Raw genomic sequence first — 19,724 nt, 5'->3', positions numbered from 1 at the left:
GAATCACCACACAGTAGTGATGGACATATCACTCAGTTGGCTGAAAAATCTCATACGCATTTGTTATTTCGCATATAAATTGGTTATTAACCAGGACACCAATTTCAGGTCCATTAATTAGTCAACATATTAAGCCAAAGATAACGTGTAATCGATATTAATGAGAAGCAAACGATCGCAATGCTCGAGCTTTAAAATATAGATGATCATTAGCCGGATACTGTAAATGATGATGACGATGATGATGATGATGATCATCATCATCATCATCATTATCATCATCCGTGTCATATTCCTCCTCTTACTCCTCACAATAATTAATTTTATCCCCCCCCTTATTCCCAACATGAGTTAAATCATGACAACCATTATTTTCGTGATGATAAATTTTCTATATTGAGTTGATTTGCATTTAAAAAGTCAAAATTTTAGTAGCTTCTGTTTTATAATATGAGCGATTGATCATATAAACGCATTGAACTCCAAGCCGGCTCTACGCAGTTTTTTTTTATTTCTGAGCTCATACGACGTTACTTAGCATGCGTGTATCGTACACACTTGTTTTATTACAATGCAGGCCACGTTAATTATCGCGAAGACGCACCGGTATATCTTCGAGCTAAGCATGCATGAGATTTGTTCTTAAATGCCTGATATAAAAAATAAGATCTTCATGAAGAAGAAAAGTTAAATTTTGGAACGGATTAACTGTTGCAAGTTGAGCTCATTATTATGAAGTTCTAAACTGCGGCAGTTTAAGCCACACAATGTTGTCCAGTTAATGCGATAGTAAGCGCAATTGCTTCTGTCCAAAATATCCCTATATTGATTCCCAGCTTTGGCACACGTGTGTTTGCTGTTCATCACCTAGCCAGATAAATAGGTTTTCTCCAGATACTCCGGTATCCCCCACAACACAAAACTACACTTTCAAGCAAAATTGTGCCAGTTACGAGGGTGATAATAAGTGTATTCAACTTTCTTAACAGTTTTTTTAAAGGTTTAACCTAATGTTGTTATAATATTGAAATAATTAAGTTACCAGTAATCCATCACGTTTTATAGCGTGATTCCAAGATATACTTCTAACAAAATGAAGGCTTGCAGGCCCTAATAACTTTTTAAAATACTATTATTTTTTTACCTCAACCCTTTGTATATCTCTTTTCAATAAGCAAATGTTTCGAATATAATCTTGACTAAACAAAGCAAGCAGCTAGTTTTTGGGGTTTGTCATAAAAAAAGACGTTCTTTAGTAGACTCAAACTCTCTCTAAAAGGAGGGTATAACACCCTTCATACTCAACAAAATATGCTGAGATTGATTCTGTGAATATAAGGGTCTGAATCTTGTTATAGAAATTGTGGATATATGTTCAGGTCGTGGGACTGAGTAAAAACTTGGGAAATTGCAAATATCCTCTTATAGTTAAAAAATAAATACCTTGTGTCATTATTAGGAATCCTAGGATTTTCCTTTTTGCTTCACTTGTATTTGTAATACAAATCTTATTTCAAACATTCGAATTGATCATTGTTTCATGCATTAAACACACTCTTATGCACTTTTATGATGGTTTAATTACAAGTTTATCATGTTTTATAACACAAAAACACGGCCACTTTAAGAAATATTTGACCACTGAAATATATACGATGAGCTATAAAGGAAATCGACCGTTTTGCGTCGTTTAATCGCTATTTATCATAATATTCTCTAAAGTTATTAATGATCAACGTTTTCAATCTGAAAAATTTAACAACGTTAATCTGTTGTTTGAACAATTGTCAATGAAAACAATATTGAAGTGACTGTTTGGTGTTTTCTTAAAGCACTTTTAACGTTTCTATATTTCTGGTTACAGCTTAATGTAACCAGCGTAATCGCGGCACAGAGTCTTTTTTACGATACTGGTCTACGCTACAGTAACCATTATATTACTCTAGAATAAATAGATTTAGGTATGTTCCTTTTTTCGTTTCGTGCCTTGTCATGGCCATCATAGTCAATATTTAAATGATTGCTTCGGTCTGTTTAATTTGGTTAAAGATTACGTATTCCACGTTTCTTTTCACATACGTTTAAAGCATCGTGTGAATCTGATGAAACGGAGTGGGAGTCATGTGACCAGCAGCATGCGCTCGTACCCTGCGGAAGCCCTATTTGTGGCACCATCGAAAAAGTCGCAGGCCCGCGCACAACCGCCAGTGCCAGCCATCTTCAGGTCAATGGCACTACAAGCCATCCAAGTAACGGCAGAGTAGCATGGTTAGGGTTGAATGGACTCAGTCATCTAACGAGTTCAGGGCCACAAACCGGTATTTTTGACATGCTATTTAGTTCTGTGCCGATGTTACCTGTAACACTTGGTGTGTCTGTAAATGTAAATACACACTCCAAAAATAGTGGTAGTCAGTTTATTGACCATGGTCAGCTTGTTACTCCTGAACTGAATGATTAACCCAATTACATTGTATTGACCCCTCCTGGCTAATTTGCAATGAAGCCTACCCATTAGGCTGGCCATCCCAAAAAAAATCAGGATCTTCTAAAATACGCAAGTTTAATAAGAAAAGCACCGAAAAGAAGTAAAAATGGTTGGTTGAAGTATGTTGAACAGTTTCGGTACCGTCAAGTCATGAATCCCACCCGCTCCTGGGCGGAAGTAGACCAAGAATTGTGGCTTCTTTTCATCTCGTCAAATCCCAATTTCGATAATGGTGCCCCCGTCCAACTAGTGAGGCAATGTTATGACTTTAACACAGCAACTTGCTCCCGACCTAGAAGCCCATGTGGTGTCAAAAAGCTTCAATTTGCATCCTTATAGGCTCTGTCCGTCTGTCACCCGTCCTTCCGGTAGTTCAACGTCCGCGTCAGATCGCCGTTTCGGTGGATGGTCCGTGTCCCCACTGCGCATACATCGCCCTGTGGTACCTGGGAAGTTCATCAATGTTTATTTCAGACCTTAAGACACTCTTGGATAGGTATCAGAAAAGGTATGTTTCTAAAATGCTTCAGATGGGTTTACAAAAGGAAATGCAAAAAAATATGCTTTAAAATTGGTAATTGACGGCTCAAACATAAAACTCATTTTTCGGAAACTCTAAGCATAATTAAAAAAACATAATGATCCCGTATGACCGTTCCTTTCACGGAACTGCCTTTAGCTGTTTTACGTACTTCCCCATTAGGCGTTATTGCCAGGTCTAGTGAGGGGTTTTGCTTCGTTTTATGTTTTGTTTGGTTATATGTTCTACGTTTGCCATCTTAGAGGACATGATATCAATTCTTTGGGAAGGTGCATTAATGGCAAAGCGTCACTTAAAGTCAGCATTTAGATTAATGATAATTCATACAGCCTACTTCCACTTGCTTGATTTGAAACTCATTGACAACTATTACTACGACACATGTTAATGTTTCGCCTGCAGCTATGCCCATTCTTTATACGATTTTTTTCAACATTCTTACATTTAGCAGTATCTGATGCTTCTGACTTAAACGCAATTGATCATTGTTTGGACGAATATATTTTCGCTGGACCTGCAAATTCCAACGATTGGACGGAACTTTTGGGCAAATTTTAATTGATTTGTAATACGCTCGGCGTCCCTATTGTCGAAGAAAAATCTGTAGGCCCATCAACTCCACCGTGGGTTCGCCCCAAACAACAACCAGATTGTTTCCTTGTATTGAATTATTTTTGCGATTTAGCTTTTGAGAAGTAAATACTTGGTATACAAGTGTTTTCATATGCATTTCCGAGAAAACTCATTTTTGGCGCAAAAACATTAGCGAGTGGAGTCCCGTTTAAACTGAATTAATTGTTTCCACTGCCAATCTTGAAGCCTGTACACTATGTGCATACCAATAATTACTTTAGGATAAATTACATCAGTTCGTATGTTCATGCTGTTTACAGTCACAAAACGTCACGCTTTGAATCCAATGAAGAAAATATAGCACAATTTGTTTGATTCGATTGATTTTAAGCTTTTATTTATTACAAAAACATTTTAAAACCATACCCTGTGCGTTAACTGTTTGTTTATTACATTTAAATCAGTTCGTATCAGAGCTTCATATAAGGGTTCTTATTAGTGTCAATACACTTTAAATATCGCAAAATACGAATGCAAAGCTAACAGATCATATTGATACGAGTACGACTGTGTTCTGGCATAAAGAACAACATTTGACCGTTTGGTTTACGGCTGTTTTGACGTTTCTTGAAATTATTGACGTGTGTTTTTTCAACGTTTTGGAATTATCATGTCTTCACTTACCCTGTTAATCGGCAATATTTTAGAAGCTTGAAGGTTGTTTATCTATTGGATAAATAAATTTCAAACCAAAATACACATCTCTGATTAAATGATGAATTAGGAGAAAAATCAAATTATTGATGCCTAGCATTGATGTGCATAATTTGCATACACTTTTATGAGTATCTCACATAACTTAGGTCTTATTTTAATTGATTCATATTTTAATTCATTTTCACAATATAAAATAAATAAACGACAGTAAATAATAAACATAGTGCAATAAACAGTGTTAGCAATAATATAATAAAGGCCTACAAAGGGATTTGGCTGTGAGTTTTTCCAACATCTTATGTATTTGTCAGAATCGATGTAAATACAGGTTTATACAGCACAGCATCAAAAACAATGCCTTGATTATTTTTCATCGCACTTATAAACAGCTACTCGTGATGATATCTTAATGATTATTTAGGTTGCGTGTGTTTAAACTACCCGTGGTGATTTATATCGATGGTTATTAAGTCGGCTGATGATCAACATGTCTGATTAACCGGATTTACAAAATAATTTTGTAAACAAAAACAATCTACATGTACCTTAACTACTGCTAAAATATTTTTTCTTGTGTGTGCAACTATTCATGTTATATATTGAGCTACAATTCACGAGACGAAATACTCGCATTTAAATTGACCGCTATCTGGTGGAAAGATATAAATATTGTTTAGTTTTGCATACAAACTACGAACTTAGGACAGGATCATGCGGTCTATATTTTATATTTGTTAACGTTATTTCTAAACATTGTAATAGGACATTAATTTAATTTTCGGTGATCTATCGGCAAATAGATCACGGTTTTTGTGCAGACTAAAGGGGAAGTAATTGTTCAACTGTCGAAATAATTCTTGCCGATTACCGTTTATAGTCGAATGTAGCTCGCTTAAACCCTTCTATACGCGTGTGAACGTAAATGCCCGTAGTTTTGAATCACATGAAATGTTCTGATCGCGACTTACGATAACTACAATATTTAATTGTATTAGTGCTCTTCCCTTTGCGCCAAAAGGGTAATCCAACGTCTCATTTTTAATTATATAAATACAACTTCATCAATTAATAAAATCTAAATGAAAAACATTCATTAGAAGAGCGATCAAATGAACAAATACAAGTCGATTTTTATCAACTCTAATAGAAACCATCCTAAATTGATATCTTGTGGAGGACCATATTCAACCGGAAGTTTTAACACTGCTGCATGGAGTTTATCAAATACTATGGATCATACAAATCTGTTAATATTTCATTGTTCGCCTTTTATGTACTCCATATGTAAAGATATTCATGGTTTAAATTAAAATATCTTTACAATATTTATCCGAACAACATGTGTTTAAATATATTGATAAAGAAACTGTTAGAAACGAGTTAAGTAAACTGTTACACTTTTTCTTAGAAAGATCTAAGATGTTGCTTTGACAACGGTCCTGGTTAGGAATGAGAGTTTCAATGGAATGTGAAATAGTAAAGCTGAATGATTTTGCCACATTATAATATAGAGAAAAAGCTAACAGTTTTACAATGTGATATCTAATCTCTGTTAACTTTACCAAATGAAAACAAAACAAACGCGTTTTACTAATGCGTATCTCCTGATGGAAATGTCTTATATACAATAGTGCAAACTGATTATATAGATGTTCATGTAGATTAAACTGTCCGATTTGGTATTCTCGCTTTGGTCAGCATATACTAGTAGGTTATGAATAATGTGTTGATGATTGTTTCGCTTCCATTTTGTTTTACTTTATCTTACCTTGGTGACTGTCAACCTAATTTCCGGAATTTAATGCTTCGGTTCCAGTTCCAATGTCACAATTTATTTACCATTGATAAATCTTTTTGGATGCTTGAGTATGACTGATTATTAAAATAATAACCTTTTTTTAAATTCAATAATTCAGTTTTTACCAGAATTAATATTTTAAATGTTTTTGTTTTTGGTTTTATACATATACACAAACAGATGGAGCTTGAATCGTTGTCACCTTAGAAGTAACCAAATCATTACTAGTTCAAAAAGCACGCCGGTTGTTTAGAACTTTGTTAAAGTTAACACTCCATCGTTGTTAACTTCCAAATTAGTACTGCTCTGAATTGTAAAGATACACTAGTCTTTGGATCTACTGGGTTTCTAACGTATTTGGGGACAGCTGTTTAGATGAACATGTCTATATCAAGATATATCAACATATCATGAAGAAGTTCACGTATAAGATTTTGACATTTCGTTAATCACTTTGTTTCATCAAAGTTCTGAACAATCGGCCTAATATGTATAATATATTGTTTTGTATATAACATACATACTGTATTTTTGTATTGCTTTCCCAGCACTTTTACGGTATATGTTTTTTTTCTAAATTTTGATATGACCTTTTAAGCACTTAATTCAGTTGATGCCTCCAGCAAATCTAATAAATTAAAAGCCCCAAAAGCACATGACCAGATGACTCTTGCATGCATGCTCACTGTTCTCAAGCATGCGATGTCATTGTTGATAAGATAATCAGATTATGAATCATTATTGCGACATTTGCATAAAAATATCACCCTAGTCTGCTTTCGTATGCCAGTGGTCGAAATCATCAATTCAACAGTGCAGTAGGGTACAACTATTTTGAGCGTAGAGCGACATAAGCTTGCAATTGAGTAATCAAGTTTTAGTGACCATTCAAAGGCGGTAATCTTATCAATTATTGATAAAGCTATTTTGATGCGTGTGTGGTTAGTTTGTTGTGTTTGTACAAGTGCGTCTCTCGTTCAGAGTCAATACAATTGATACAAATATGTTTGTTTACAATGCCAATCAGACTGTAAAATTTAACTTATAACCCTAACCATTTTCCTAGTCTTTTAGCAGCAAAATTCATTTGCTGGACATTTATATTATATATATTATATATATGCATGCTAGAATTCTGTGAAGAAACATAACTGTTGTCATTTTCCCTGAACTCTTATTCTGAGTTCAGTCATAGTTCATCCATAAATAATTGATTTTTGTCAGATCTTGATTAACATTAACATTTAATGTCAGTTTGTACGTTTTGTTTTGTTATACAAACCCATTAGGCTAAATTCCAACTGTTTGGCTGTTTTCATTTCCGCAATCTTGGTTTTCTTAGAAAGGTCATTTGGGTCGACCGAGGTCCCAGAGTTCTGTGATCATTTGTCCAGAATTTCGGCCGGCCTTTGGCAGATCTAACTTGGTTTGGTCGACCTCAGCGTCTGTTGGAGCGTCGAACATTCTTTTTTTGAAGGCATCCGAGCTCAAGCGCCCGTACCGTAAAGTCCAGGGTAATTTTTTTGGACATTTTTCTAATGTAAGACATCTAAATTTTCACTTAAACAGCTTAATCGTTTATAAGTTGTATATTAAACATTGTAATGCTGAGAATCATTTCCAGTAAATCCAAGAGTAGTTTTACCTTTAAACAGTACTGATTTAAGCAACTTTATTAGAAAAGAACCTTTAAACTTTCATCTTCGTTGAGGAAACAGTATTTGTCGGTGGTGACTCATTATTTAATCTCGAACCATTCGGCTTCGTTTTTGCGGAAGGCAAGCGAATAATTACGAATTTTTTGGAACAGCTAAGCTTCTAGAGTCTCATTTGACATGTTTGCTATTTAAAACATCTAACCAGTATTATATTTAACCATTTACAGCAATAAAGTGTTTTTGGTCTCGGGTTTTCATTTTAAGAACTCAGTAAAAACGATATAGAACAAACGAGTAAAACGGTCATACAACTAGAAAGCAACAACCAAGTTTTATTGTCGCTCGGGCACGCAACAGTACATAATTTGGAGTGTTACAACTAAGATATTGACGTCTAGAATCCTTCGACAAATTTTAATAAATGCTCAATATATGCTCATTTTGAAAAGCGTTCGAGCCATGATTAATCAAAAGGCTGGATCGTGATTGGTTGATTTACAATAGTAAATAGCATGCGTGAGAATGTTCTTACGGGGTGTGTAAGCACCGAAATGTACTTGCTATGCAATCAGATCTCAAAATATGCACAAGTCTGATTCGGGAGAAAAGCTCCTGGCACCACAGTTTGCACATTATTGAAACGAAATAGTAACCAGCCTGCAGTAGAAGTGTTCTTACACGGTACCACATTCTTCGATTTCCGAAATATGTCCGTTAAATGAAATTATCAAATAAAATATAAATCATACTCACGTTTGTTCATGTAAACATAGGGAACAGCTCCACCACGGAAGTGTCGACAGCTCTTTTTCTTTGCACCACCGTAAAGTGGTGGAGCTGGCGTTTACAGGCCGTGTTGTATGGTAATGATTTAGAGACATCAGATTTTTGTGACCAGTCAGCTGTGCCACCTCAGTGGGGAAACAACCGGCATCCAGCAAATTTGTAATGCATGTTTTTCTTGCAGAGTGATTAACATGCCTGTTCACTCATGGTTTTGGCCAGTTGTCCCAATTTATTTTTTCCCAGGTTTTGGTTGATGAACCAGAGATCATTTGATTCTGTTCCCTTTCCAAAATTTGGATTCAGGGCTACATAAAACCTTGTTTCTGGGGCGGACATCTGAGGTGGTCTCTTTTCCTTGTAAAGCTGATATAACCTTACAGGGCAGTTTGGGTCTCCTGCAAATAATTTTAAAACACATTTAGAGTACTCAATCACATATTTATTTATTTTTTTACAAAATCAACATTTGAATTCTTATTTTAAATGGATTTTAGTTTAAAAAGTTTTGCTAACTGCAATAAATGAACATCATCTATTAACAATAGAAAAATAACCTTTTTGTAACAATGCTATTTTTACTTGGTTACCTGGCTGTTCAAAGAGCTTAGGTACATATTGCCTGTGGTCACCAGCAACTCCGTTTCTTGTTTTTGTCGCCCTCTCCGTGAAGGCCAAGTAACTCACACCATCGGAGGTCTGGCTTAATTCCAAGTCCCCCCACAACATGGTCAAGTGCTCCTGTCTTCCTCGCAATCCAAGGTGCATGGTGTTGTTAAGCCAAATAGTATTTGTGAGGGAAATTGGAGAGGCTGTAATTAATTCGAAATTTATACCATTTGAAACAATTACACAGTTAAAATGTGCTTGATTATTATGTTGTATAATGTTCTCTACTGTTTAACAATGTACTGCACTGTAAACTCACTCTGAATGCATATAGATTTCTTTTTTCTACCTTAATATAGTAATGAATGTTTATAAAATATATATTAGGTTAAAGAAATATAAAATAACAGACATAAAATCCATGAATTTTGTCATACAATAATAATTACCTATTATTCATTATTACCACGCAATACATATTATAAAGGTAGGCTTTTTTGAATACCGGGGACCGGCTTATATCGTTCTCTTTATGCTTTAGTTGTCTCCCTTGTCTTTGTTGCTTAGTGATATGTACACAATCAATTAACTGCCAAACTTACCGGCTCCAAGAAGTTCCTTTTCGTAGAGTTGCTGAATCTCTGAGGAAGTGAAGGGATCGGCTCTCTGTTATTTGTTGCCAAGTCCCTTTTCTTTCAAGTCCACGCATTTCGCTTTTAGCGTGTCCCGTGTGAGTTTGAACTCTTTTCCGCCAATGACATCGCCTTCGTACTCTGCAAAACGAGTTGATTATGATTAAAATAATCAAAGTCTGTGCATAAAATTATAGGCAACTATAAAATATATAACTATTAAGGTGTTTATATATTAACTTTAGTTGTTTTAGATAATAATAACAAACAGAAATACGCCTACCATTCTCGGACAGGTGTCTCTTTACACTTGACAAGATGCCACGCAGGGTAGATGGCTCGAAGTTGGTTGCAGCGGGGCCATTCGCCTCTGCCGAAAGCTTGGTCTTCTTGACACTGAGCAGGAATCTGGATAGAAGAATATCTAGCTCCTTTGGTGGAATGTCTTTGATCTGGCGGGTCTCGCCGTCATCATTCAGCCAATCGTTCACCTTTTTCATGTCACTCCTTGTTTTTGTTACCTTAGCCTTGTTTTTCTTTGCTTCAATGAATTGCCGGGCTTGTGCCTCAGTGAAATGTTCATATTTTTCGATGGCAGAATCCAGTTGAAGTAGCCTGTTGGCTAAATTTTCGAGCGTACGTTCACCCATGTCTACTCCGTCAGCCATCTTCAACAACGTGAAATTGCGTAACGTTGCACGTGCGGACAATCGCAGGGTCATTATCGGTCACGTGACTGATAATAGCCCCGGGGCTATTATCAATTTTGATGATTATGGTCCCGCCGCGCCGATAATGACTATTCTGACAACGTTAAAATGTTACTATATATAGTAACATGTGTATTAAGTTGCTAATAACCGTTCTATGGTTGAATTAACAAGAACAATCTTCCAGTTGAATACAACAATCGATATTAACCTTCGTGTAAAATACTTTTTCAAAACAAGCGGAAGAGAATAACACAACATCCTGTGTTTGATTTGAGCTTTATATCCCATTTATCTGTGAGAAATAAACACCTGTGAAATATATATAAGACGTTATAAAACACATGGAATGTTGCAAATGATATTATTTGGTTTGTATAACATTTTAGTGAACCTGTAATTTTAAACATACACATAATAAGGATACAGAAACAAATTACAATTACAACAGTATATTTATCAATTACAAACTGCATAAAATAAAAAAAAAATAAAAAAAGACTGTCGAAACTCATTTCATTCACCAGAAATTAACTGTCAACGTACATTCTTTTTACAAAAATTGATCTCTCAAATAACACAGTAGTCTATCAACAACTGGGAATAATCTGCCAAAAAAAGATCCATACGAACAAGTAGTCCATTCAGATGTTGAATAAGCCTGTGGAAAAGTTGTCGATTTAGATTTATTTCCTGCCCCCATCCAAGTAATTTGCGAAACTCTTAAACACAAATCTTCATGTGGTGAGTATAAGTATTACGACAACTACACACAATATAACAGCTTTTATTAGCCTTATATTTGTCATAAAGAATCCTAGTTGTCCCGGAAACACGTCATATCCTGTTGTATCATTCATTACGCTATCTGTGATGTTAGCGTAAACGATGCTTGATAACGATTGGTTTACATCATCGATGACGTCTGGAGTACTGTTGATGATGTCATATTGCAACAAAGAGCGGATGATATTCGTTGAATTCTTCATTTTCCTTTCACTGATCTCTGTGCCTAGTACGATTAATCTGAATGTTACGGTGACCACTTCATTATTTCACAATACATTCTTGAACACACATGAGAAACTTTCTGTGCAATATGAAGATTACTTGGTCCTCTGTAATACACTCGTCTGAAAGATGATCATAATTCGATTGGATAATTGAACAGTTTGATTCTGAAATTAACCTTGCATTACATTTCTTAAATCGTTTTAAATTTGAGATTGAGCATGTACATCCACTATTCTGAGATTAACAAATGCTCGGTATATCTTTACGAATATTCCGTTGCTTTTGTTAGCAAATTGGTTTATTTATTCACACATATTTACTCAAAATAAATCACTTCATGGAGAAGGAAAATATACATCTTTTGAAATACTAAATTCCAGACTGCCTAACAAGATCGGTCTTGGCTATTAAACTCGCCCCGCTGTTGCTCCTGCAAAATAAACCATTTAACTGTGATTGGAAAGGTTTTCCACAGGATTCCGTCATGAGAACGTTTATTACATTAGAGGGAAAGTCATTAAGCGTTTATTGAATTGCTCTGTGTTAGTTTTTGTCTATTTAATTAAAACTACCACGCAGATGACGTTGGATGCTTTAGGTCGTAATATATGTGCTTGTTGAATGACACGTCATCCTTTAACGGGCCTTCCCCAATGCAATAATTTGTTGAGGATAGCCAAATATTAAATGTTTCCAAGGTTCATGATTTGAATTGTTGTCAGGAACATTCTTGTTAAGGCGTAATACAAACATCCTTTATGACATTTTTGGGGTAATAAAGAGTTGAGAAAAAATAACGTAAGAAGATTAACAACAATATAACTATGTGTTTGTGTCACAATGCCCCAGACAACATAATTAACAATGTGTTAGAGATTTTCATTTGCGAAAGATATTCTGAACAGTAAAATAAGTAAAACAGTGTATTTAATTCCAATTTCAATCAAGCCTGCAAAAATGCAATTTGTTTATTAAAATAGCTCCAATACCCACAAAATCATAAGCCATAGTTTATTGGGAAGTACTGACTATTTTTACACAAAATCATATTAATTTTTTATAAAGACATTTCCGGAAAAATACAAATGCTTTTTTATTAGAAATCTAATAAAATATTTTTGATTAGAAATCTTATAACACATTCCTTCTAAAAATTTGTTCAACTCCTAATTACAACAACACATATCGCACCCATATATATCTATTATGCTTGCTAAATAATGGGCCTGAAATCTAAATAAGAATATGCTTTTAAACATTTTATGTTTTAGTTATTCAAACTTTTTTACACCCTGGAAGGCCCTTAATGTGCTTCAAACTCAGCATGTTATTTTGAATATTTAGTACGCGAGATTAAGTGTGTGTAAGGTTATGGTACGAAAAAAAGCTTATGTGAACAATAATATGATTTTACATTCATAAGGGCTAAGTTTAGTTCTAAAAGTTTTCCAATTATTTTTTTGTTAACTTTAAGGCGCTTACACGTAATATTTTACCGAAAACCAGAAACGGTATACAGTAACAGAAATATTAGGAGGAATTGACATGAACAAAGAGTAAAACAATGGGAACTATAGGGTTGGGGGAGGGGCAAGCCCAGTAGCCTAAAATGTAACAAAGATCATGTTTAAAGGCACAATGCCAAAAAAAAACACTCAAAAAGAGAACGAAAACTACAAGTCAACAAACATAACATATCAATCAGTTCGTATGCTCATGCGGTCTACTGTCGCAGAAAGTCAAATTTGGAGTGCCATTAAAATGATAGCACAATTTGTTTTATTTGAAAGATTCTTCTTAAATTTCTATCCCTTACAATCAGCAATTCATAATCGTATTTAATATTATACTAGTGTGTTATAGCTGTTTATTCCATTACAAACCTTACATAACAATCAAAACAGTAAAGTGCACCCATACGATATCCTAATGTCAAAACTTAAACCTTAAGTCAAGTAGAAACTCTTATGTTTTAATTTATGTAAATTTTAGCGCCTGTAATAAATTAATATATTTTTAACTATTTTATTGTTAAGAGATTACAGAAGCGTAGTGTCAGGGAATGATTGAATAACAATATTAATACAATACCTTTTTTAGGTTTTAATTATCTTCAAAGCATGGCGTTTTCATAATGAAGTCTGACATCATTGCATGCAAACTCAACCAAATACACTTCTACACTCACAGGCACACTTAACACGACCTCCCCAGCTATCTTCCTATCATGATTTTACTACGAGTAATTAAACATTACCGTGCGTGTTTTAATTAATACAATGAAAACAATCAAGGCTTTGAACGTTATGTTTTTTAAAAAAAAACAGTACCTTCTAAGTCGGTTTTAAAAAATAAGTGTTATTCATATTAACAAAACAGTTCAAAATACTATGTTTATTTCGAGTGTTTTTATAGGTCACATGACAATACAAAATACACATGTGCTCGCTCGGTAGAAGGTTAGAATAGTCGGCAACACTGACAATGCTAAATAGGACAGTAAAATCATAGACAAATAAAACATAAATTTACGGAAGTAGTTTCACACAAATAGAGAAAAGGTCCTTAGTTTAATAAAATTAATGCTTAAACTTCATTTTTTATGCGATATTTATCCCGCAAGACACAACAAGCAATTTTCGCAAATCGGAAAAAAGATTAGTTCATGTTTTGAAGGCGCACAATATACTAGGTTGATGAAAAAAAATGTTTATTATTGTTTTATAAATTATCATATTTAACTCATTTGACCTTAGTGATGTAAAACAAATAATAATAATAATAATAATAATAATAATAATAATAATAATAATAATAATAATGATAATTTGTGTACCAAAAAAAATAAGCGGCATTTTGGCGCTTTTTTAAGTAGGGAATTTTTTGCTAAGTACCAATTAATTTAAAAAAAAATTTTTATAAAGGCCAATTTTTAGAGAAAAAAAATATTATAAAAACTAATACAACACAACCTATTCATAAGTATTGTTTTGTGCATATTGCTTGTTGGACTTGTGTTATACCTAATGTACTTTGTGTCACTATTTTTTGTGTTTTTCCCACATGTCTAGTTGTACACTTTTCTATTTTCAGGTTTGACATAAAACTTCAATGAAGTGAACATCATCATCCCTTGAAACATTGAAGAACTGATTCATTTTCTTGTTCAACTAAAACACAACTTTTTTTCTCTTTCTTCATTTCATCTATGACGTATATTACAGATTGTAAAGTGAATAGTAATGACACATTACCAAATTTCCTAAATATAACACATGCTGTTCATTTCTTTAACTATAAGAGGATATTTGCAATATTCCAAGTTTTTATTAAGTCTCACAACCTGTTTACATATCATATATTTTTCGAACAAGATTAAGTCCCTTATATTCACAGAATCAATCTCAGCTTTTTTGTTTGATAATGAGGGATGTTATACTCTCCCTTCAAAGAGCTTGAGTCTTCTAAAGAACATCAAAACTTTAAGACAAACCCCCAAAACTAGCTATTTGCTTTGTTTAGTCAAGTTAATGTTTGCAAGTTGGTGTATTGAAATGCTTTTTGATAAGAACTTAGGACCAAGCTTTAATTTTGTTAAAAGTATGTCTAGGATTTACGCTAGAACAACGTGGTGATTATTGCTTACCAATCTTATGCTTGTACCTGCCAAATTGCCAATTGAGCTTAATGATTTCAATATGGTACAACATAAGGTTAGCTGTGAAGAAAGTTCGATAAACTTATATCCTTAGTCACCCTCGGTGGCACGACATTGCGCGAAAGTGTGATATTGTGTTCCTGGGGCAACCGGGGTGACTGGAGAAAACCTATATGTCTGGCTAGGTGAAACACTGCAAACACTCGTAGGCGCAAACTGGGAATCGAACCCGGGACGCCTTAGACAGAAGGGCTGCGCTTACTCTTTCATTAACTGGACGACATTGAAAGGCTTTCAATTGTGGCAGTGTAGATCATTCCAATGATAAATTACCTTGCTGCAGTTCAAACCGTTGAAAAATGAACACTCCTTCTCCACGACGGTCTTATTTTTATGTCAGGTATTTAAAAAAATCACATGCATGCTAAGCTCGTAGAGTATTCCGTTGCATTTTAATAAAACAAATTTGTACGATACATAAATGCGATGTAGCGCGAAATAGAGCTCAAACATATAGAACTGTGTAGAGTTTGCTAGGAGTCCAATGCGTTTATGTGCCCGATCGCTACTAATATCAAACATCAGCTACTAAGATATGCAATATTTCCAATGTAATAATCATCGCGATAACAACTGTTGTTACAATTTTAGTCATCTTGGGAAGGGGGTGATAATAAAAATGATGATACATAAGAGGAAAAGGAGGATAATGACGCGGATCATCATCATCATTTACAATATCCGGCTAATAATCATCTATATTTTAAAACTCGAGCATTACGATCATTTGCTTCTCATTATTATAGTTTAAATCTTATATTTGACTTTATAATAGACTAAATAATGGACCTAAACATTGATGCACTTGTTAATAAGCAATTTACATGCGAAATGATAAATGCGTATGAAATTACTAGCAAACGGAATTACATTTCCATCACTACTGTGTGTGATTAAATGGAACGCAATTAAAGGTGACAACAATAATGCACTACTAGGACAACACAGTACAGACATGACCGAAATCGTAAAGGAGTAGAACAATTCATTGACCACCAAAGACATCTGATTCATCGTTTTTCGAACATAGTAAGATACTTCAGAAAGCAACTGCTTATCAGTAATTTGACAAAATTTCGAATAGCGTTCTATTTGATACTTTTGTTCACAACGCATGAAAAGCCGTGACGATAATTTCAACAGTGCATATGATTGTGTTGAAGGTTGCAAGTGAGGTATGTTTGTGGTATTTGTATTTGAGTATGAGGTGCTTATATGTATTATAATCACGTTCGCCTTGTGTTTTTTTATAGATAAAATTTGACGTTCATATCGTATGACACGTAGGAAGTTATGCCTGCATTGTTTATTGCAAATTATTAATTGTTTTGAAAAAATAATTTAAAATGTCAAATGAAAATATAAGTAGTGAACGCATTTTACTTGCGTTCATGCTGTATTAACGCAGTAGTCCTAGAGAGCAACTAATCATCTAGCGTTCTACGTGGAATTTGCTCGCGTGCCCTACTGCGTTTATGAAAATAAATGCGATGTGTCCTTTAGTGTCGTTATTTAATTGTCGTTTTGGCCCTTGACTTGTGCCACTAAACAGAGGTTGTCATTGAAGTGTCGACTACCAGGCTTGTGTTTATTAAACTCGTTGAAGTAAATGTGTGTATACAAGCCGTCATCGGACGACTCATTGTGCATACCCTCAACACGTTACTGCAAGGTCTAATGCATATAGCGCAAAGTGTGTTTTATGCGTCATTATGTAGCTTATAAAACTCCTATACAAGCTTTATTCATAAGGGCACATTCTGTCTAGTAACATAATGTCAGATTTACCAAAATGTGTTTTTCAACCTATCAATCAATAAATAACAACAAACACATTTGTTGAATACTTGCGATGTATAGAGACACCTGGTTAGTGGCGTTGTTTCGGAATTCATCGAGTGATTCATTTATTCTGTCACATTGGCTATTGTTCATAGCAAATACGTCACTCATTTTTTTTTCTTTTTATAGAAAAACGCTCAAATTGTCCATGTTAAAAAGTTTTACAGCTATACTATACGTCGTTATTATCACCTTAAGGCTGTGGCCTCAGGATCATGGATCAAGCAAAATAAATGTTCACACAAAAGGACATTATTTATACCAAATAAGCATGGTGAAATAACATAGACGTGCTTCTCATATACAATATACGCATTCCTTTCTAAGAAGCAGTATGTCTAGTTCACGCATTTGATTTCATTTAAAAAGAACTGGGATAATACAAAAGCTCTACATAGAAGGCATTTTAAAGAAAACCTCACTTCTTTGAAATTAATATTTGTTCACTTACACTGTTTATCTGGGATTTGTTTGAATCATGAAGGTTGTTTATTCCTATTCAAGTGATGTAGATAAAGTTCAAGCCCAAATACGCACATATCAAACAATGATAAATTAGAAAAAAGGTCAGTGACTCCTATCAGTGATTTGTACAATGTGCGTAAACTTGCATGTGTATTTCACAGTGCTGAGGTCAAATCTTAATTAAAACAAAGTTTCCTTCGTGTGGACACATTTTCACAATATAAAATTAAGAAATCGACAGAGAAATAGACATAATGCAATTAACATTGATTACGTAAGTATATTAAAAGACATTTAACGGGATTGGGCAATGGGTTTTTCCAACATCCTATGTATCTGTTTTAATCTTGGTGATCCAGTTTTATATAGCACAGCATCAATACCTATGCCTTAATTTTTTTCATCGCACTAATAAACAGTTTCAGGTTGTTATCTTGCAAAACAGCATGCTGTTACTACCCGTGATTGTAGTTGATGGTTATTTAGGTGGCTTGTGTTCAAACTACCCGTGATTGTAGTTGATGGTTATTTAGGTGACATGTGTTCAAACTACCCGTGATTGTAGTTGATGGTTATTTAGGTGGCTTGTGTTCAAACTACCCGTGATTGTAGTTGATGGTTATTTAGGTGACATGTGTTCAAACTACCCGTGATTGTAGTTGATGGTTATTTAGGTGGCATGTGTTCAAACTACCCGTGATTGTAGTTGATGGTTATTTAGGTGACTTGTGTTCAAACTACCCGTGATTGTAGTTGATGGTTATTTAGGTGGCATGTGTTCAAACTACCCGTGATTGTAGTTGATGGTTATTTAGGTGGCATGTGTTCAAACTACCCGTGATTGTAGTTGATGGTAATTTAGGTGGCATGTGTTCCAACTACCCGTGATTGTAGTTGATGGTTATTTAGGTGGCTTGTGTTCAAACTACCCGTGATTGTAGTTGATGGTTATTTAGGTGGCATGTGTTCAAACTACCCGTGATTGTAGTTGATGGTTATTTAGGTGACATGTGTTCAAACTACCCGTGATTGTAGTTGATGGTTATTTAGGTGGCATGTGTTCAAACTACCCGTGATTGTAGTTGATGGTTATTTAGGTGGCATGTGTTCAAACTACCCGTGATTGTAGTTGATGGTTATTTAGGTGGCATGTGTTCAAACTACCCGTGATTGTAGTTGATGGTTATTTAGGTGACATGTGTTCAAACTACCCGTGATTGTAGTTGATGGTTATTTAGGTGACATGTGTTCAAACTACCCGTGATTGTAGTTGATGGTTATTTAGGTGACTTGTGTTCAAACTACCCGTGATTGTAGTTGATGGTTATTTAGGTGACATGTGTTCAAACTACCCGTGATTGTAGTTGATGGTTATTTAGGTGGCATGTGTTCAAACTACCCGTGATTGTAGTTGATGGTTATTTAGGTGGCTTGTGTTCAAACTACCCGTGATTGTAGTTGATGGTTATTTAGGTGGCTTGTGTTCAAACTACCCGTGATTTTAGTTGATGGTTATTTAGGTGGCATGTGTTCAAACTACCCGTGATTGTAGTTGATGGTTATTTAGGTGGCATGTGTTCAAACTACCCGTGATTGTAGTCGATGGTTATTTAGGTGGCATGTGTTCAAACTACCCGTGATTGTAGTCGATGGTTATTTAGGTGGCATGTGTTCAAACTACCCGTGATTGTAGTTGATGGTTATTTAGGTGGCATGTGTTCAAACTACCCGTGATTGTAGTTGATGGTTATTTAGGTGGCATGTGTTCAAACTACCCGTGATTGTAGTTGATGGTTATTTAGGTGGCATGTGTTCAAACTACCCGTGATTGTAGTTGATGGTTATTTAGGTGGCTTGTGTTCAAACTACCCGTGATTGTAGTTGATGGTTATTTAGGTGGCTTGTGTTCAAACTATCCGTGATTGTAGTTGATGGTTATTTACGTGGCTTGTGTTCAAACTACCCGTGATTGTAGTTGATGGTTATTTAGGTGGCTTGTGTTCAAACTACCCGTGATTGTAGTTGATGGTTATTTAGGTGGCTTGTGTTCAAACTATCCGTGATTGTAGTTGATGGTTATTTAGGTGGCATGTGTTCAAACTACCCGTGATTGTAGTTGATGGTTATTTAGGTGGCTTGTGTTCAAACTACCCGTGATTGTAGTTGATGGTTATTT

Source organism: Mya arenaria, chromosome 1 (genome assembly GCF_026914265.1).
Source record: "Mya arenaria isolate MELC-2E11 chromosome 1, ASM2691426v1".
Taxonomy (NCBI): domain Eukaryota; kingdom Metazoa; phylum Mollusca; class Bivalvia; order Myida; family Myidae; genus Mya; species Mya arenaria.
Note: the sequence above shows the minus strand (reverse complement) of the source record.